General features: G+C 41.1%; 1 long non-coding RNA gene across 1 annotated transcript in view; it reads right to left on the bottom strand.

Annotated features, from left to right (window-relative positions):
- The window catches only part of LOC134728952 (uncharacterized), a 173,853-nt gene extending 153,162 nt beyond the window's left edge, over positions 1-20,691 (bottom strand). Inside the window, exons 1-2 of the long non-coding RNA XR_010109797.1 lie at positions 20,479-20,691; positions 15,755-15,929 (exon numbers count right to left, since the gene is read on the bottom strand). This is a non-coding gene — a long non-coding RNA (uncharacterized LOC134728952). The remainder of the gene's footprint in view (positions 1-15,754; positions 15,930-20,478) is intronic.
- Positions 20,692-21,682: the final 991 nt, after the last annotated feature.

The raw sequence follows: 21,682 nt of genomic DNA, 5'->3' as shown, positions 1-21,682 counted from the left end.
CCATGCCTAAGGACATTCTGGGGGTGGATGTTTTGCACGGCTTGGCAGCTGTGCCGTCACAGACTTCATGGACCCCTGGACAATGGAACCGGGACAGTCCACTGAGAGCCAGGAAGAGTTTGCCTTCGTGGGAAGATGACAACGGGCTTTCTCAGTGTTGCTGCAGAGCTTGCATAGCCCCATCATATATCATGGTTTTGTTGATGATATTATCTGATTTGCTTGCAGGTTTAGAAGAGGCAGCACCCCTCTTGCCTGGGATTGGGATAATGCAGCTGAGACAGCCTTCCTGGTAGCCAAGCAGGCTATTCAGCAGGTACAGATCCTATGAGTAGTCAACCAGAGGTGCCCATTTAAGCTAGATGTGCATACGACCACAGATAATTACAGTTAAGGCCTATAGCAGTGCACAGAGTGCCTGAGTATGCTAGTAGGCTTTTGGTCCCAACTATGGAAGGGAGTTGAGGTCCAGTGTCCATTAACAGAGAAGCAGTTAGTAATAGCGGGATGGGTGCATTCATGGATAACCACCCCCCAGACTGGGAAAGCAGTTAGTAACTGCATATGCTGCCCTTCAGGCTCATAAAAGCATGTCAGGATGGTTACAGTCATTGTGCAGACAACTTACCCGGTAGCAGGATGGGTGTGTTCGTGGGTAACAACCCCCAGAGTGCAGACATCCACTTTAGTGAAGTGGGGCACCTACTTAGAACAGTGAAGTACACTGAGTACAAGTCCCTGAGCAGATTTACAAGAGGTTTTGGGGCCTGCAGTCCTAATGCAAGATAAGGCCATGGGACCTGAAGCACCCCTAGATCCTGAGCCTCCACTGTTAGGAAGGGCAGCCCCCATTCCTAACAGGGCATAATATACAGATAGGTCTAGCTGGGGTGCTACTGCTGCCTGGACTGTTGTCACAGTCCAGCCTTGTATTGACGCCATACAGTTTGAAACCAGGTGTAAACAGAGTAGCTAATGAGCTAAACTCAGGGCAGTGTGAATAATAATCACCAAAAGGGTGACACCTGTGGTAATCTGCGCCGATAGCTGGGCAGTTTATCGAGGCTTATGTATACCAGGCCTGCATGCCCAAAGCGTATGTGTCAAACCTGTGTATCCAAAACCTATGTCTCCCTCGGCCTGGGGGCTAGAGTATAAGGTACACGGATGTGCTTTGGTCAAGGAATAGGCTGAGGCGGATATCCAGGCCTGCATGATTCAGTGAGTTTGGCACGTAAGCACACACCTCCACTTGGTATATAACCTGTTTGTGTAAGTTCATATTTGACCCTACACAACTATTATCTGTAAAAGGTATAACTGTCCTGCTGACGCTGTACAGGGACTCATGGTGGCTTGGCTCGACTTGGCTCAACATGGCAGGCACGCTGGCACCCAGAGAGAAAGAGAGAGAGTGCCAGAGCTGTCTGTCTTTGCAGACAGACAGGAGGGAGCCAGGATATAGCTCAGCTTGCTCATGCCCAGAGAGAGAAAGGGTTAAGCTGCTGACCCTGAAGGCAAGGGAGAGCCAGCCTGTGTGTGGGGGTGGCCAGCTCAAGCAGCCGAGACAGGGCGGACAGTGAGAAAACTATGGATGCGAAAGCTGCTGAATAAAACTACATTTCACCTGCCTACGGGCCCCCAAGTGTTCTTTCTGCCCATCCACCCATTCCTTCGGACTTCAGCATGGGCTGGACCCGGACCCTGGGATCTGACAACTTGTTAAGAATGCAAATCCCGAGGCCCATCCTAGACCTACTGAATCTGAAGCTCTGTGAGGCCCAGCAATCTGCCACTTAACAAGCCTCCAGGTGAATCTGATGCCTCCTGAAGTTTAAGAATCACCCCCAAAACATCTCCCAGGAACAAGAGACGGTCTGCAGGCAGGAGAGCTACTGAGTCAGCAATCAGGAGTTACTTAGGGAAACAAGAAACCCCTATGTAAGCGTCCTGTTTTCAACAATTAAATCAAGGTTATAGAGATTACAAAAGGTATTTAATTTTATTAGACTCAGTTTTCAAGCAAAAAGAAAGCTAAAATCATTAACTGCCCACCTTATTCCCCCAAGAATGGCCATTATCAAAAAAATTGAAAAATAATAGATGTTATCAGGGATGTGGTGAAAAGAGAACACTTCTACACTGCTGGTGGGGATGTAAACTAGTACAACTATGGAAAACAGTGTGGAGATTCCTTAAAGAACTAAAAGTAGAACTACTGTTTGATCCAGCAATCCCACTACTGGATATCTACCCAGAGGAAAGAAGTCATTATATGAAAAGGATATTTGCACATGCATGTTTATAGCAGCACAATTCGCAATTGAGAAAATGTGAAACCAACCCAAATGCCTATCAATCAATGAGTGGATAAAGAAATTAGGATAGATATAGATATAGATATAGATATAGATATATATGATGGAATATATATATAAATGGAATATATATATGATGGAATATATATATATATGATGGAATATATATATGTGATGGAATATATATATATGATGGAATACTGCTCAGGCATAGAAAGGAATGAATTAATGGCATTCGCAGCAACCTGGATGGGATTGGAGACCATTATTCTCAGTGAAGTAACTCAGGAATGGAAAACCAAATATCATATGTTCTCACTCATAAGTGGGAGCTAAGCTATGGGTTGCAAAGGCATAAGAATGATTCGATGAACTTTGGGAACTCAGTTGGTGTGGAAAGGGTGGGAAGGGGGTGAGGGATAAAAGACTACAAATTGGGTTCAATGTATACTGCTTGGATGATGGGTGCACCAAAATCTCACAAATTACCACTAAAGAACTTACATAACCAAATACCACCTGTTCCCCAAAAACCTATGGAAATAAAAACTTAAAAAAAATTAAATTAAAAAAAATCCTTAACCACGTAGTGATCCCGCAAGCGAGTCTTCCAGTCACCTTCAGCAAGAGGCAGCACCAGCAGCTAGGAGAGCATGCTGGAGAGTGGAGGGAGAAGGGCCTGCTAGGTGGCAAAATGGTGATAAGAGACATCAAAATACACAGAGAAAGGAGGAAAGAAGCTAGAATTCTCCTAATGATGACTTGAGCCCTGCCACTCAATGGGAGAATCAGCAGAACCTGTAGGATCTTATTTGGAATTGACATTCTCTATTATAATTTTGATCCTGTTTATTTTTAAATTTTCTTTTTGTTTCACTGGAAAGGAAAGAAATGTACAAGTTGCTTTGTTACAATAAAACTAAATGTGTACACACACACACACACACACAAAGAGACATCAAAATAAAACACAGCTGAGCAACTGAATGGCCACTGAATAGCAATCATCCTTTCACCTCAATTACTCCAGAGGGCAACTGTGGATTCCATGCAATCATGGCAAAATAACTGATGCTCATACTAACGACGCTACTTCCTCAAAGAAAAGCTATGTTCAGCATACTCTTTAAGAAGACCAGTTTCATTAAAAACGTTAAAGGGACGCTTTAAGGGGTAAACTTTAGCTATCCAGAAAGCTGATATAAAACATTTAAAACATGTTTCTCAACAATACCAGATAAACGAAGTCTTTTGTAATTTTTTGTTTAAATCCTAGGGGAAAAAGTGACAATGAAAATAATTGGGAAGGAATTTGAGGTCTGGCAACTAGTGTGACTCTAACACCAACAAACTGTGCGACAAGGGGCAAATTACTAAGCACTTGGACTGTAATTTCTCTGGATAGATCGTTCATTTCTTGAAGGAGGGAGTCTAGGTAACCTCTCACATCCCATATTGCTTTAAAACTCTTAATCTATCGTATAAGTCTATACTTTAGTCTCACCCCAGGCCCAGAAATTTCTTCCCTTGAAACCATCTCACCTGAGAATCTACAGATTCCCTCAGGAAGCTGTTCTTCCCATATTCTCTGCCCCCAGAAGTTAGAGAATTTAACAGTTCACCTTAAGTGGTTACAATTCTGAAATTCAATATTCTTGGAAAAGGGATGTCATACTACATTGTATTTTTTTCCAAGAAATTGTTTAATCTATATAAGTTATTTGACTCGGTCATTAGCAATCTTTGTGCCAAGATAGCTCCTAATCAAATTCTGGCAGAATATAAGTACCATTGAGAAGAAAGCATACAGATCTTTCTTTTGAGAAGTACGTATTTTTCTTTCTGGTTGAGCAATGTTATGCAACAAATGCTTCCAACTGGCTTTCTATCAAGGAAAATCATTAAAGATGAAATGCTCTAAGGGACATGATCATAGAAGCCTGAGATGCTTGTAAGTAATTACATTCATGCTGATAATTAGAAGAAATAGTCTGTGTAGTGGATATAGTACAATCACCTTTCACCACTGGTCTTGGATTTGATTTCTCCAAGGAATGCCAAGAAAAGCCTTTATTTAGCTGCAGTTTATGCTTCCCTCAATCCACTTATTTTGTCATGTAAAAAAGGAGAATCTGAAAAAAGAGAATGGGCACCTTGACATTTTAACTGCTTTGTTTTTAATGAAAATTTGCTTCTTTGAAGTGAATATAAAGCAGGTATGGGCAACAAGCCAGGAAGTGCTTATTTATCACCGAATAGCCTCACATGTCCTCAAATGCCTTAACCCAGCCTTTAAAATATCCTCATTAGATTTCCCTGCTAGCTTGTATGCCATGCTTATACAAAGCAAAGCATTTCTTAACAGACACACAACAGCGCGTGCACACATGCGCGCGCACACACACACACACACACACACATATACACTGTGCCCACAACCTTGGCAACAGGTCCCAATGCTCAGAACTTAAGAAGAAAATCTGCCTCCAAAGCCATCACTAGGTCAATGTACATACACGGATAGAACAATTTATCAGAATTGGTGTTTCTCCCCCACGAGCACATTGACTGTGGTGAGCTTGGAATAAAATTGACAGTAATTCTCTTTTTTATTTTATAGTGAATCTGTTGCCTGTAATCACTGTGGACGAAAATTTGTTATAATTTCACTTCTTAATCAAATGGATGCTCAAAGAGCAGAGAGGGCACTAAAGCAAAGAGATACTTCTAGGTCCTTAGCCTGTCTAAAATGGTTAATACCGTTGCTCTCCCCCTGCTCTTGAAACTCTATTTTGGATTTCCAGTGGCTGTGTTTTCTAGTTCTCGTTTCTCTCTTCCGCTTCACTGTCTCCCATTGCCTGCCCCTTAAGCACACAAGTTCCTCCAGGGTTTTCTACCCAGCCCTTTTCTTTCTCATCCTATACTCTCTCCACAGGAAGAGGCGGCATCTTTCACTAAAATCAAAAACATCTGGATGCGAATCCCAGTTTTACCGTCCACCTGTTATGTAATCCCAGGCCTCAGTTTCCACTCAAACTTTCCCTCACAAGGTCCCCATGAGGATCAAGTGAGAGTTCAGATATCTAAGCACTGAACAGAAAGCCCGATCATAGGCAGGTTGTGTTGGGGAGGAAATATCCTTTCTTCCCATCTTAGGTTCATGGCTGAGGCCCCTATGACAAAAGACAGATTAACAAGAGAAAAGCAAATAAATGTATTTAAGGTAAGTTTTACGTAACACAGGAGCCTTCAGAACTGTAGTCCCGGGCTGGGTGCAGTGGCTTACGCCTTTAATCCCAGCACTTTGGGAGGCTGAGGCAGGCGGATCATGAGGACAGGAGTTCAAGACCACCCTGGCCAACATGGTGAAACTCCCGTCTCTACTAAAAACACAAAAATTAGCCGGGCGTGGTGGCACGTGCCTGTAATCCCAGCTACTCAGGAGGCTGGGGCAGGAGAATTGCTTGACCTGGGAGGCAGAGGCTGCAGTGAGCCTAGCCTGCACCATTGCACTCCAGCCTGTGCGACAGAGCAAGACTCTGTCTCAAAAAAAAAAAAAAAAAAAAAAAAAAACCCCAAAGAAAGTGTATTTTGGTATTTTTTATGGTAGGCTTGATGAAGCGGTGGACAGCCATGGAGAAGTAAGATTGGCCAAAGGATGCATGAGCTAAAAGTAGTAAACTCAGGGGGGACTTGGCAAGGCCTGTTTGTTTAGATTCCTTTTGGCATCTCTGCGTTTTCCACTCCCTTCCTCCAGGTATAGGGCAGGCACTTCTCAAATGAAGATCTCATGGCCTGCTGCAGGGAAGAAGAGTGAGAAGAAGGCAAGAAGGGGCTTTCTGCTTCTGCTGTCTTCTCAAATGCTAATGTGTCATATTTGGGGACCACAGGTCCTCAGCCCCATCTAGGTACTCAATGAATTTATGTTCCTCCTCTATTTCTTCTTCCTCAGGCAAATTCTTCCTCTCCCACAGCTATGAAATAATCCATGGACAATTCTTCAATAGATGAGTGTTCCCTATATGTAGATGATGACCAAATCTATGCACACAGTTCATATCCCCGTATCTATCAGCCAGCTGATGCTGGGCCCACAGGAACCTAAAACTTAGCACATCCAATTAATTGTTATCACTTCACATACCCCTGTTGAATTTAAATGTGTGCCCCCAAATACTTCATATGCTGAAGTTTTAACCCCCAGCATCTCCGAATGTGGCCTTATTTTGAAACAGGTTGTTGCAAATCTAACTAGTTAAGATGAGATCACACAGGATAGAGTGAACCCCTAATCCAGTATGACTGGTGTGCTCATAAAAAGGAAAAATTTGTACACAGACACACATGCAGGGGAACACCATGTGAAGGTTAGAGTTATGCTACCACAAGCCAAGGAACTTCCAGAGGCTAGGAGTCAGGCCTAGAACAGAACCTTCCTTAGTGCCCTTGGAAGGAGCCAACTATGTTGACACTTTTGTCATGGACTTATAGCCTCCAGAAACCCCTGACACCAATTTGTGGTACTTCGTTATGGCAACCTAACACACCCACCCTGAGCTGCACTGCATAGCTCTGGAAGTTGAAGTTCCCCACTTCACTATGAACCACAAGGTCATCTCCCCAGCCACCTGAGCTTGGGTCACCTTTGATTTGCACTTTTCCCTCCACCATCTCATCTGTCTTGCACTAAATCCTTTCAACTCTGCTCAGGAAATAATTGTCTTTTTCCCTTCCTGCAGACATGGACAGAGTCTGCCTCATCATCTCTCATCAGGAGACAACATAATTGGTTTTCTGACCTCACTGTACTTAGTCTACTTTAATCCTGCTTCCACACTGCCACCAGAGTCACTTTTTGAAATCACAGATCACAGATTGTAATGGTCCTTACGATTTAACCCCAATCTATCTTTTGGTTCCATCTTACAATGTTCTCTTTCAACCTCTCCTCTCACCCTAGAGTCCCTGCTAAAACATCACACTGCATGTCCAGACACGTCTGGGCAACTCCACCACCCCTAAATCTCCAGCCCTCTGTGTCTTTGCTGGTGCTTTTTATCTGGTTGGAACACCCAGCATCTTTCAAGTCAAAATATTACTCATTTCTATTAAGGATAGAGATAAGGTAAGAAGAAACCACTGGGTATTACTGAGAATCAATCAGTGAGTAATAGTTAGAAGTAAAAGGTGGTTGAGAGGTTTTCATTTTGATTATAAGTATTACAGAGTGTCTTTCAAACACCTAAATCTCAACTATGTCTGGGAGATCGTCCTGGTATATAACACTTTATAAATTAGCCAACTATGATAGTATATCGTAGTTCATACTTGAATGACACTGTCAAGGTTGAAACACTGAGTATAAGATATCTCTCTGCTCATTCAATGACAAAATCAGGTAAGAAAAATTCTAGCATGGCTAGAACTTAACAACTGTCTAAAGTGAAATACGCCTTCTTGTTAGCAGGGCAGCAGCGTATTTGCCTAATTACATTACAGGAAGTTACATTCTAATCCAACATTTTTTCATTAACACTAAAAATATAATATTCCTCTTATAAATTGTCCAGGTCCCATAGGAGGCATTCCATTTTTAGGTGTTATCCTCATGTTTCTGATTTTCCCCAAACTCTACCAATTACAAGGTGTTTCACACATCCTTCTTGAGGAACATCTTAAAGAAGTTGTTTCCCAAAACCTCTTTTACTCTTGTCAGTCCCTTCATTGCTCTCTCAAGCTTAATAAAAAATACACAAGTTGCTAAATCTAAAATCTAGACTATTTTACCAACTTAAGTTCCCATTTATGCTGTAGAACCCGGCTGCACTTCTCCCTAACACTTTGACCAACTCCATGTCATGGATTCAAGTTATGTTATCTCTGGGGTCCTTGAAAAAACCCAACACATATATACTTTACATGAACACACAAAAAGGATTTGTCACTCACATTCTACAAGCAGCTTTACTGAACTCCAGACTCAACCCCAAAGCCTCCAAATTGAAATCCAATCACTTTCCCACTGCAGGAAGGGAAACCATTGATATTGTCTTGCTCTTCACTAACCCCTCTCCCAGACATGCGCACTGTGTGTGGCCTGTGCCCACCCACTTCTGTATCCTCCGAGTCCCTGCATGATTCAACACCAGTAATTCCCTTTCGCCACTCTCAGGGGGTGGGGGAGAGGGGAGGACTGAAGAAAAACTATTTTCAAAAGTAATTTTTCAAAGTGGCACAGTCAAAGTGGCAAAAGGTAACTATTTATCATAATTATGGTAATAAAGAGCATTATTACACTGTTGACCTTTGAGGTTGGAAGAGAAGCTTTCAGCCTATAAACATGAACTAATGAACGATGAATTTTAAAAACACGTGCTCTTCTCATTCTCCCATCCCCTGGACCCCAGGCCAATGCTCGTTTTCCTCTTATTGGTTAAAGTTCAAGTGGGGGTAGCATTGTAAGCTTAAATTTGGTGCATTGTAAGCTTAAATTTGGTGCAAAATAAAACAGACATTCTATTAATTGCAAAATTAAAAGCTCTTCATGGAAGGGGTCCACCATTTTCATGGCTGACACCGCCCTCACTCCCCACACTGCAGAGCCTGCTTGTAGGATTATACATGTTCTTCTTTGTCTTTCTTCACTGCTAATCACAGAGTCATGAAGTTAGGAGAAATACTTTTTTCCTTCTTTTTTTGTAAATCCCATTGTTTATTTTTGGCACATAATAATTGTTCATGTTCATAGGGTACAGAATGATATTGTGATAGATACACATATACAATCTATAATGATCGAATCAGGGTAATTAGCATACCCATCACAGGAGGAATACTTTTGTTGTTTTTAATCCAATTTTTGCTCTGTCTGTAGGAATACTTTTTAATTCAATGAATTTCAATAATTTCATTTTTTAACTCAACTCAGGTATATTTCCTTTTTACGAACTATTTTTCCACTGGTATTTTAAAAAATCAGTTAAAAATTTTTCTGTTTTCAATACAGCTTCTCTCTGAATTTTTAAACAGCCCCTGGTTGCCAAATTGTAAAATCCTAATTTGTTTACATATAGGCCTTCACAGAGCCACCAAGACAAGCAAACCTAAAGTGTACTTCCACCTCACCATGAGGCAGTCTCAAACACTTCCTACCTTCATACTATACACAAACACAGGTGTACCCACATGCATATACATGCATGCCTCTTACTGGCATGTTTGGATGCCTCAAAGTTTTCGAAGAAATTTGGTCAGGGCTCCAAATTGTACTAGATTTCACACCAACACATAATTTACTATTGTTGAAGATAGAAATCCAAATATAAATTTTTTTAATTGCCAGGATTTGAACATATGCTTACCTTAGACCTCTTATTACCTCAATAGACCTCAGTTGATCTGTAAAGTTATTTTCTCTTTTTTCCATTTCTCTTTCTACCTGCTGATGGGTGCAAATTAAATACAAGTACTATATTTTAAAAGACAACCATGCCATCATGCTTGAAGCACTCTGAAATGGTTTATTGCTTTTACTTTAACCTTTCATTCAAATTTACTTTCTCCAGTATAGGGGGACATGGTTCTTTATTTATTTCTGCCCTAGACTGCAAGGACCTAAATTGCAAGAATTAGTTATAAGAGGGCATTTAACAATACTGAAGTTTGCTTTTATACCACGCTCTACATCAAAGCACCAACCTTCAAGGGCCAACTATATTCCTGTTATATAAGTTTATGAATTGCTCTACATTTTGTTATATCTTCAGCTTTAAATTCAACAATTTCCTCATATAAAAACACTGAGTGGTCTGTGAAAGATGTTGAAACATTCAGGGTATGATTCTTCATTGCAGAGCATGAAACTTGTCTATGCCTTGGGCTTATTAACATTTCATCTTCCTGTAAGAAATGAGGTTTGCTTTCTTTCCATAAAATAAATGAAATGGACCCATATGAGCACCATGTGATACTATTATGTCTGAAAGGGAGACAAATGGAAAAGGATAAACTTTTTCATGTAAAACTTTTAAACCAAGAGTTTAAAATGAGACCATTGAAAAATAATGCAGTATGTATTACTATCTCCATTTACATGAGGACACTAAAGCTCAGAGATGGGACCACAGCTACATAATTTACAGGGCCCAGTACAAAATGAAAACGCAGGGCCTCTTGTTCAAAAATTACCAAGAATGTCAAAACGACAGCAACAGAGTATTAAACAAAGCTCAGGGACGTGTGTGACTGCACAGATTGCGCACATATGAAGACACTCCAACTCAGACATTAAATAACTTCTGTAAGATCAAGAGCTAAAAAGTTACTGGAGTTTGAACCACGTAGGTTTGATTTCAAAATTTAGAACTCTCTTATCCTCCAACAATAAACATCATTTCTTGAATCAAGCCAAACATAAAGGTTATCTCAAGATAACCCAAGCAATAGTCTAATTACATCATCATTGATCCCCATTTTGCAGATGAGGAAACTGACTTACAAAGGTTGAGTAACTTGTCTACTGAACTAGACAGTTGCTATCTTTTGACTATCCAGCATCCACAACTCCTTCCTAATAGCACATCAATTCCCTTTTGAAGAATTACCTTTAGCAGAACATAAGCGCCCTAAGGGCAGGATGTTTTCCTGTTCTCACCTATATCCTCAGTGCTCATAACACAGGTATATAGTAGATTATAAGTATTTGCTGACTGAGGTGTGTGTACTGTTTTCCCACCACAGCAAGGGGCCTACTGCCTCACGTGCTCTCTCCCTCAGAGGTTCCCTCACGTCACCTGTGCAGCAAGAGAGGGAGGGCAGCACCTGCCCTAAGCTAGCACTCTCCAGAACTTTGATTCTTGAGTCCCACACAGAAAAGTTAGCGCCTGATCATTTCAGTGGTCTTGACCTGACAAGAAATATAATGGACCATGCTTTTGTACAGGTTCTGTCTTGATTCCAAGCCTCACTCTCTAGCCTTCTCATTACATGTATGAGCTACTCACTACAATGTATACACATACATATGCAGATGTCAGGGTTCCCAAGCCCACCCTCAGGTTTGATGATTTACTAGAAGGACTCACAGAACTCTGAAAAACTGTTATGTATACTGATGGTTATGGTTTATTACAGCAAAAGGATAAAGATCAGAATTAGCAAAGAAGCCAGGTGCAGTGGCTCACACCTGTAATTCCAGCACTTTGGGAGGCTGAGACGGGAGAAATGCTTGAAGCTGGGAGTTCAAGACCAGCCTGGGCAACAAAACAAGACCTTGTCTCTACCAAAAAAAAAAAAACAGTTTTAAATCAGGCATGGTGGCACCTGTAGTCCCGGTTACTTGGGAGGCTGTGGCAGGAGAATAGCCTGAGCCCAGGAGTTCAAGGCTGCAGTGGGCTGTGACTGTGCCACTGCACTCCACCCTGGGCAACGGAGTGAGACACTATTTCTTTAAAAATAAATAAATTAATTAATTAAAAGTAAAATAAAATCAGCAAAGGTAAAAGACTCCTAGGGTGGAGTCGAAGAGGAACTAGGAACAAGTCTCTAGTTGTCTCTCTGAGCAGAGTTGCATGGACAGCACTTAATTCTCCCATCAGTGATGTGAGGCAACACAAGAGAAGCATTGCCAACCATGGAAGCTCACCCAATTTTTGGTATCTAGGGTGTGTCTATTGCCAGCCGGTCAGATAGCTAGGCAGCACCTGTGTGACCACTGCTTCACTACCCAGTGTCCAGCCCCCAGAGATCACACCGGTACAACATGACACAAGGCCTCAGGAGTACAAAAACACTCGTCTCAAGCAGGATGTTCCAAGGGCTCAGAGGCTGTCTCCCAGGAACCTGTCAAAGGCCAGTCCTCCTAAAGACAGGCCTTTCTTTGGAATGTTCAGGGCTTGAGCAATCTGTACCTGCTGGGTTAACCCTTGACTGCACAACATCCAATAAACATCCTGGCTTTAATTAGCTAGAATTGATTTCTGTTGTTTGCAGCCAAAAACCTGTGCAATCAAACAGCTAATAATTATAGAAGCAGAAAGTTCAGGTCTTCCTGATTCTAAAATCTATGTCATGAAAAATTGGTTGTTATGAAAAATCATTTACCAAAGGAATTTATCAAGTGGAAGAAGACTAATGGGCCACAGAAGATAAGGCAAGACTCAGCAGTTGTCTCAGAACCCATCCTAAGGAAATAGTGAATAAATACACAAACATGGGTTTTAGTATAGATATATACAAATATATTTATTGCCATATTATTTTTATGGTACAATATAAGAATCAATTTACACACTCAACACATATGATTGGTTAAATCAGAAGCTGATAAACTTTTTCTGTAAATGGGCAATATAGTAACATAGCTGCACAGCTTTCAGCTTTCAAGGCAATACAGCATTGCAGCTTCTCAGCTTGCCCACTGTAACGCTAAGGCAGCCACAGACAATAAACAAACGAGTGTGGTTGTGTTCCAATAAAACTTTATCTACATGAACAAGTGAGGATTTGGCCTGCAAGCTGTAGTTTGCCAACCCTTGGGTTAAATTATAGTAAGTATTATTATACACAGCAGAATATTTCATTTTTAAAAATTAAGTACATCTATACATGCAGATATAAAAAAAGTAGGTCTACATGTACAGATGTGAAAAGATGCCTATTGACATATAACTAAGCAAACAAAACCACACATATATTGTTGAGAAAAAAGAGATTTGTATATGCACAGGGAAAAATGTAGAAATAAGGCTGTTCATAGAGATTATCTCTGGAAAGCTGAAATTATGTGAAACTTTTACTTGCTATTTCATACATTTCTGTCCTGTTTGAAGTTTTTATTATAAACATATATATTTACAATCAGACAGAAAATTCTATTTCTTAAAAAAAATTAAGGCTGCAGCCAAGACATATACTTAATCACCTACTAAATTATTCAAGCTTCTAGTAAATTAGAAATCCTGAATCCAGGATGACTTCTGTTTGAGGTAGCAGCTCTTCCAGCCCAGGCATTAATGCCATCACTCCTGAAAGTTCCTTCCAAGCCATGGTTCTAGAGAATTTTTCAAAATCCTATTTATTTTTTCTCTTCCCATCACAATGACTATCCTACCAATAATCTTCCCTCAAAGGAATATATTTTTAACCACCTAAAAAATATATGAGCCCTGATAGAAGAAGTGTTATATTGTGAGTGTGGAATAATAATCTTTATATACAGCTCTGTCACACTACAAATTCTTGGAATTCCAGTTGTTTTCACATTTCATTTCGAAAATATTACATAAACTCCTGAAACCACCTTGTTAGAGAGAATTTACAGACCAGCAGCACTAAGACACCCAGAGCCCTTAGAAGTTAAAAATATAACACCTTCTTGAATTGAATTTATATGCTGCATAAATATAATTTATATGCCACAATACACAAAATATCCAATGCTAAGTTTCTTGGGATATACAAAAATAGATACAAACACACATAATCTATTTCTTTCTTTTAGTACCACTTCTTTTTTGTTTGTTTGTTTTTGCATTTTGGATGACTGCTAAGTTTCCTGATATTTACAGAGAAGAATAAAGTCAAAAAGACAAGAACGCAAGCCTTCCACAGACCTTGTTTATTTCCAAGGGATCATTTTGCACCAGTAGCGTTCTTTCATAAAGAAAGACCACTGCTCATAGAGGGTTGGGTTTTCTCTCTCAATCACAGTGTCATGTAATTTCAGACTAACAAACTGTGCTCTAGCATTACGTGTATCAGATATTCCTCAGGAAACAAGGATGGTCATATCTTTAAGTGCTTTTTTTTAAGATTGTTCCGAACTTTCTTACGTGTTCATCAAAAGATGACAGCTTAGTATCTGTTATTAACATAAGAAAACTGATTTGTAGATAGTTTCCTCAGATCCAATCAAAGGAAGCCTCCCTTTCTGTTAATTGGATAATTAGTGGCATTTTTAGAACCAGCACTGATCCAAGTACCTTTTATGTTCATTGGCAGATTGATTATCCATGAAGAAGTTCTCTGTTATCTTTATTATCCATTTGGATGGGAAGGAAGGCCTTGGGGAAGGGACAAAAGGATTAGCTTTGTTTACTCCCCACTCTACCCTTTCAACATTCAGCCTCCTTTGTGAGTTGGCTGTGATTTGAGTCTTAGAAAGGATGAATCTTGACAAAAATCTTTAATAGAATTAAAATCTATTTCAGGCATCAAAAATAGAGTTTTATGCCTGTGCATTCACGGTTTCTTGGGGGGAGGGGCATAAAACTCTTGCCTATATTTATCTGCCAAGCCTTTTTTCTATATCCCTGTCTCCCGCTCCCCCCACCTCCATCTCTCTCATATTTCTATGACTAAAAGACAAAACCATGGGCTGGTTACTGCAACAGTATCATTTATTTGTGTTCTTCAAGCAGCCTGCAACACAGCCAGAAGATAATGGACACCTCATTTATTCAAGCTCTGAATGATCATATTTAATTCCCTGTGACAGCTGTCTTCCCCACATTAGCATTGCAAATATGTTCGGTTTTGTAATGGCCTTCTATTGAACATGATTCAATTATGTGTGGTCCGTATCGAGGCAGGATGCGGTCTTAGTATCTATAGCAATATTTCTGCAAGCTGCTGCTCTTTACACTGCTCACATTTAAGCTGGCTGTTTACCACAATGCTTTCCTTGAACTATGTTGAACTCCACACACTTTCAAATAAAATAAAGAGGAGTGAATGTAATTTGAAAAAGCAGTTCCTGGGTGTATAGATATTATATACCTCCTCCCCTTTACATATATAATCAACCTGGAAGCACTTGGAAAAAAATGCCAATTGTCCCATTTTACAACCCAGATAATAAAATCATTATGGCCAATTAAGTGATTAGACAATGCTAGACACACTGGGGTTCAATGCCTGGTTTTACATATCACTAACAACACACTATCAGGCATTAAGGCCATCAGTCTGAACTCAGAGTCATTTTCTTGTAATAGAGGTGAGAAACCTGCACCTGGAAGAAAAGCAGCTTCTTCATGGACTGAAGGAAGATTCTAAAGTAACAAGATCTTAGCAAGGGATGAAATGCAGCTCTCTGTCCTCAAAAACGTACACCTCACCAATTGGCTCCTGCCTTCCGAAGTTCATCTGCAGATGCAGCCACCACCTGGATTTCCATGGGGTCCTCCAGCCCTGCCAGCTGTGGACCCCGCATGTTATGGAAAGAGGTCGCTGGGTAGGACAGAGGGGCTACTCACCCAGACTCCATAAGACATTATCAGAGACCCTATGTCACAGTGACTCTGAAGCCAGCTGAGCTGCCTGCCTAATGTGACCGTGGTCTCCAAAGGGACAAAAAGCTCTCAGAGTTTTTACCTCTGATGTTAGGAAAGAGCACCCATTCCTCAGGCCTCGAGTTTCCAGGCGGAACAACTTACCTAGGTAGGACTCCTGGCTTCCTCATTGCAAGGCGCGAGTGACCGGCTGGTAGGGCTGGAAGCAGGAACTTGGCAGCCTTGACTCAGCTCTTTTCCCCTTTGGCTCTCTCTGCCTGTCGAAAGGGCGCATTCTGGTCTGGTGCCTTGGCCATGTAGAGAGCTTAGTGGGGCAGAGCTGCCAAAGAGGCCAGATATTTGGGAGGTTACATTCAATTCCGGGAAGAGTTAATAACTGTACTTGACTCTAAGTCATGTTCTCCAATACAACCTTTCTCAGTTAAAAAAATAATAATAATAAGTTGTTATCATCCATCTATCTGATTCCTGGGTCTGTGTCTCAGTTGGTTGGGAGATGAGGGAAAAGAGAGTTACCTATTGGGCCAAGCCCTTACACCTGCCAGCTCAATCCTTTCCCTGCTGTTTGACATTAGCGTAACGTGGGGCAGTGCTCATCAGACTTTAATTGCGCATGCACGTCACCTGGCGATCTTGTTAAACTGCAGATTCTGATTCAGTATGTCTGGGATGGGGCCTGCGATGCTACATTTCTAACAGGTGCCTAGGTAATGCCGATGCTGCTGGTCCACGGACCATGCTTTGATAGCAAGAATTTAAAATGTGGTCTCCAAAACCGAGAGAATTCACAGCAGACCCAGCTGCAATAAGAAGTGGGGGCAAGGTATTCTGTATCCTCTTCCTTCCCTTAAGGTGGGGATCTGCACATTTTATCGTGGATTATTATCATCTGGAAAGTTCGCAAACTCAGATTACTGAGACTCACTCCCAAGAATTTTTGCTCAGCAGGACTGGGGTCTAGGGATCTGCATTTTTAAGAAGGCTTTTCACGTGTAATATATCTTCTAACAGGTTATTCTCATGCAGATGGTCCTAGAACCACACTGTGACACAGGCTAAGGAGTCAGAAGATTCTTGCCTAGAACTACTCAATAATGCCACCTTGCCCCATATGGCTCGTTACATGTTGCAAATTTGCCAACCATACATCTGATAAGGGGTTAATATCCAAAGTAATTATACATAATGAATTCAAATAACTCAGTAGCAAGGAAAAAAACACCTTGATCAAAAAATGGGCAAAGGATCTGATCAGACACTTCTCAAAAGAAGACATACAAATGACCAACAGGTCTATGAAAAAATTATCAACATCACTAATCATCAGGGAAATGCAAATCTAAACCACAATGAGATATCACCTCACACCTGTTAGAATAGCTATTATTCAAAAGATGAAAGATAACAATTGTTGGCAAGGATATGGAGAAAAGGGGGCCCTTGTTCACTGTTGGCGGGAATGAAAATCAGTACAGCCATTATAGAAAACAGTCTGGAGGGTCCTCAAAAAGTTAAAAATAGAACCACCATATGATCCAGCAATCCCACTTCTGGGTATTTATCCAAAGGAAATGAAATCAGTTATGTCAAAGAGATATCTGCACTCCCAGGTTCACTGCAGCATTATTCACAATAGCCAGGATATGGAATCAATCAATCTAGTCCATCAAAGGATGAATGTATAAAGAAAATGTGGCATTTATGTACATAGGAATACTGTTCAGCCTGAAAAGGAAAAAAAATCTTGCCATTTGCAACATCATAATGAATCTGGAGGACATGATGATAAGTGAAATGAGCTGGACATAGCAAGACAAATACTGCGTGATCTCACTTATATGTGGAATCTAAAAATGTCAATGTCATAGAAGCAGAGAGTAGAATGGTGGTTGCAAAGGGCCGGGATGGTGGGGGTGGGGAAGAGATGTTGGTTAAAGGGTACAAAGTTTTAGTTAAATCGGATGAATAAGTTTTGGAGATCTCTTGTACAGTATGGTGACTGCAGTTAATAATAATACAAACTTTAAAATTAAGAATGTAGATCTTAAATGTTCTTACCACAAAAATGTAAGTATGTGTTAATTAACTTGATTTAATCATTTCACAACATATATATATACGAAAACATCACATTGTATACAATAAAGATATATAATTTCATGTCATTTATACCTTAATAGAGCTGGGGGGAATCTTATTTAAAAAAGAAAATTCCCTATTATATTTAAATCTGCAAACTAGATGTTACTGAAAGACTTCTCATAATACTTTGCCCAAACTGTTATTTATACTCTCCAATGGCATCAGACAAAACTCTAGCCACAAGATTGCCCTTTCTTTCCTATGAGCTAGGGAAGCTTATTAGAGGGGCAAGGACACTGATATCTTGAAAAAAGGTTGCATTTTAACACACAAAGAATTACAGAGACAGAAGAAACATACAGCAAAAAGTAAGTGAGAATGTGAGCCTCTTTAACCACAGAGCATGAGTAAATAAGTAAATAGTATATAGACATTAAAATTTTACCATCTGGCTGTTCATAGCTCACTACATGCCATACTCACTAAGGGAATTTCTCATCCTAAAACAGCATGTCTATCAGAATAGATGAAATCGCTCTCTCTGGTAACTTGTGGACTTGGGGGATCCTTTGAAGGATGACTCTCTATTCTATCCTGACTCCTATTTCCTGTATTTATTTTCTGCAGCCATTTTCTTAGGCGTATAAAATAAATCATTCTACTTGGTTCCTCCAGACATCTACTGATAAGTCTACTCTAACTTGTTCAGTTTCTCACAGCTACACTACAATTCCTAGCAGAATCTTTAACTTTTCCAAATCTTCCTTTCTTTTTTCTCTTCTTGTGACTCTCTGGTTGTACTCTAGGTATTCTAATCACACTCTCTCTCGTTAGCTCCAATGATATCCCATGTCTCAAACCATCCTGTATTGTGTGTGTGTGTGTGTGTGTGTGTGTGTGTGTGTGACAGAGTCTCGCTCTGTCACCCAGGCTGGTGCAATCTCAGCTCACAGCAACCTCTGCCTCCCAGGTTCAAGCAATTCTCCTGCCTCACCCTCCTGAGTAGCTGGAACTGCAGGCAAACGCCACCACACCCAACTAATTTTTGTATTTTTTGTAGAGATGGGGTTTCACCATGTTGGCCAGGCTGGTCTCGAACTCCTGACCTAGAGTGATCTGCCCGCCTCAGCCTCCCAAAGTGCTGGGATTACTGGAGTGAGACACCACACCTGACCCATTTTGTTCTTTCATCTCAGAGTTTCTCGCATCCCAGGATGGCATCATCCCAATGCCTGAAGTAATACATAAACAGTCTCTCCTTTCTCAAAAGGAAAAACACTTTTTTATTTTATTTTATTTTATTTTTGAGACTGAGTCTCACTCTATCGCTGGAGTGCAGTGGGATGATCTCAGCTCACTGAAACCTCTACCTCCCCGGTTCAAGCAATTCTCCTGCCTTAGACTCCCGTGTAGCTGGGATTACAGGTGCGTACCACCACACCCAGCTAATTTTTGTATTTTTAGTAGAGACAGAGTTTCATCATGTTGGCCAGGCTGGTCTCAAACTCCTGACCTGAGGTGATCCACCTGCCTCGGCTTCCCAAAGTGCTGGGATTACAGGCATGAGCCACCACGCCCAGCCAGGAAAAACACTTCTTGAAAGGAAAATAAACATAGTCCCAAGGTGAACTCCTACAGGATAAATCCAAAGTGTTTCTGCCATGTGTTTTACCATAGTGCCTTAGTCCAATTTGTGCTGCTATAACAAAATATCTGAGGCTGGGTAATTTATAAACAGCATAAATTTATTCCTTAGAGTTCTGGAGTCTGGGAAGTCCAAGATCAAGGCATCAGCCAACTCAGTGTCTGGTGAGGGCTGCTCTCTGCTTCCAAGATGGTGCCTATCGCTGTGTCTTCAAAGGCAGTGGGCAGAAGGGCAAGAGGACAAAAAAGAGGCCAAACTGCCTCCCTCAAGCCCTTTAAAAGGGTACTAATCCCATTCATGAGGGCATTCCTCTCATGATTAATCACCTCCTAAAGGCCCCATCTTTTATACTATCACCTTGGTAATTAGGTTTCAACATGTGAATTTGGGAGGAACACATAATTCAGACCATAGCATACAGGAAGGGTGAGATATGCATATCTCTTTGACAGCCATGTACTCCAATATGGACAAAGTCCAGTTGTCCATAGCCCCTAATCTCCACCCCATCTCATTGCATTAAGCTGTTAAGTCAATTTAGAGACTGAAGTTAAAGCCAGGTGCGGTGGCTCACACCCGTAATCCCAGCACTTTGGGAGGCTGAGGCAGGTGAATCACCAGAGGTCAGGAGTTCAAGATCAGCCTGGCCAACATGGCGAAAACCCATCTCTACTAAAAATACAAAAATTACTCAGGCGTGGCGGCGCATGCCCAGCTACCTGGGAGCCTGAGGCACAAGAATTGGTTGAACCTGGGAGGCAGAGGTTGCAGTGAGCCGAGATCATGCCACTGCACTCCAGCCTGAGCAAGACACCGTCAGAAAAGAAAAAAAGAGAGAAAGAAAGAAAGAAAGAAAGAGAAAGAAAGAAAGAAAGAAAGAAAGAAAGAAAGAAAGAAAGAAAGGAAGGAAGGAAGGATAAATATGGTCATTCCTTTACTTCAGTGTCACTTAATAAAGGCATTCCTTTTGTTGATTACATTAGCAAACAGAAAACACAATAGGATAATGGAAGTTTGTTGGGTAAAAATGCAGAAGTCATCACAGAGAACATTCTAAAATTTGCATTGCATGGGTAACCACTCACCCTGTAAATCCAAAGGCATTTTGATTTTACCTCCCAACCATTACACCCCAGCTTACCCTTCCCGCATCTCACTGCAGCAAACCTTGGCATCTTTGCCTCATGTCCCAATCCTTCACTTCTTTACGCTTTCCCAAAATGCCTGAACTCAATAAATTGCATGCTCCCTGGCTTGCAATTACCCTTGACTATGGCTTCTTCTGCCCTGGAAGTGACCGTGACTGGAGTCTTTCCCAGACCCATCTCCTGCCTTTGCACTTCCATCACTGCGCATTCCTCCTCCAGGTCCCCTGCTCTGCCTTTCACATTCCTCTCCCAGTGATTGGGAGGTGGGCCATGGAGCTGAACCTCCTTTTCCCACACAGTAACACACAGAAGCTGTCTTAGCAACAGGGCCTGGCATGAGCACAAGGCCTCATTTCAGAACCTACCTCTGAGGCCAAAGGAGTCCCTGACAGGAGTCACTGTACCATGCCCATGAGACTCTGGGCAGCCCCAAACCACTTCAGAATACTCCAAACCAATCTTCCAGGCACTTCTCAGGAGGCTGGCTCCACTTCAGCAAAGTGCCTTGCACTGAAAGACAAATTTTCCATTGGTAACTAGTGCAGTTAATGAGAGTGCTGGACACTCTGGCACTAAGGAAATTAGCCAGAATTTAATTCTGCCAATAAATTGCCTTGGGCTTGGTATCTCACCACATGCATCCCTCTGGCCTGCTTTAAATTGTGGGTGTGTTTTTAAGTCTTCAAATAATCAGACTATGTTGGCTCTAAGACTGTAATAAAATGTCTTTGCTATATAAAGCAGAATCTGTTCAGCACTTAGTATCTTCTCTGTAACAATTTGCCACACCCCAAGACAGGCACCTTTGTGATGGGTGTAAGACCAGCCAGAGACACACAGTGAAAATGTGTGCCACATGTTCAGTTTCATCCTTGGCCTCTCTCTATTTTTATTTCCTTAACCATCATCTCATGAGAGTACCTCTTAATGCGGTGAATGCAATTTGTTTGACTTAAAATCAGGTACATTTTCCATAGGTTAACAAATTGTTTGTAGTCATCACTTGGAAATTTCCTTTACTTTTCAATAATTTTTTCTGATTATGTAAATTTTATCCAAGCCTCAAATATATAGTGCCGACAGTGTAACAACTAGAAATAAATGAATACACTGCATACACATTTTTTTATTTTGAGGAAAACAAGAGGGTTCAATTATCTCAGGCCTCCAATTTTGTGTCATTAACTCCTCCTGGAA

Source organism: Pan paniscus, chromosome 15 (assembly GCF_029289425.2).
Source record: "Pan paniscus chromosome 15, NHGRI_mPanPan1-v2.0_pri, whole genome shotgun sequence".
NCBI classification, from domain to species: domain Eukaryota; kingdom Metazoa; phylum Chordata; class Mammalia; order Primates; family Hominidae; genus Pan; species Pan paniscus.
The sequence above is the reverse complement of the archived record's forward strand: the minus strand, read 5'-3'. Positions and strand labels throughout refer to the sequence as shown.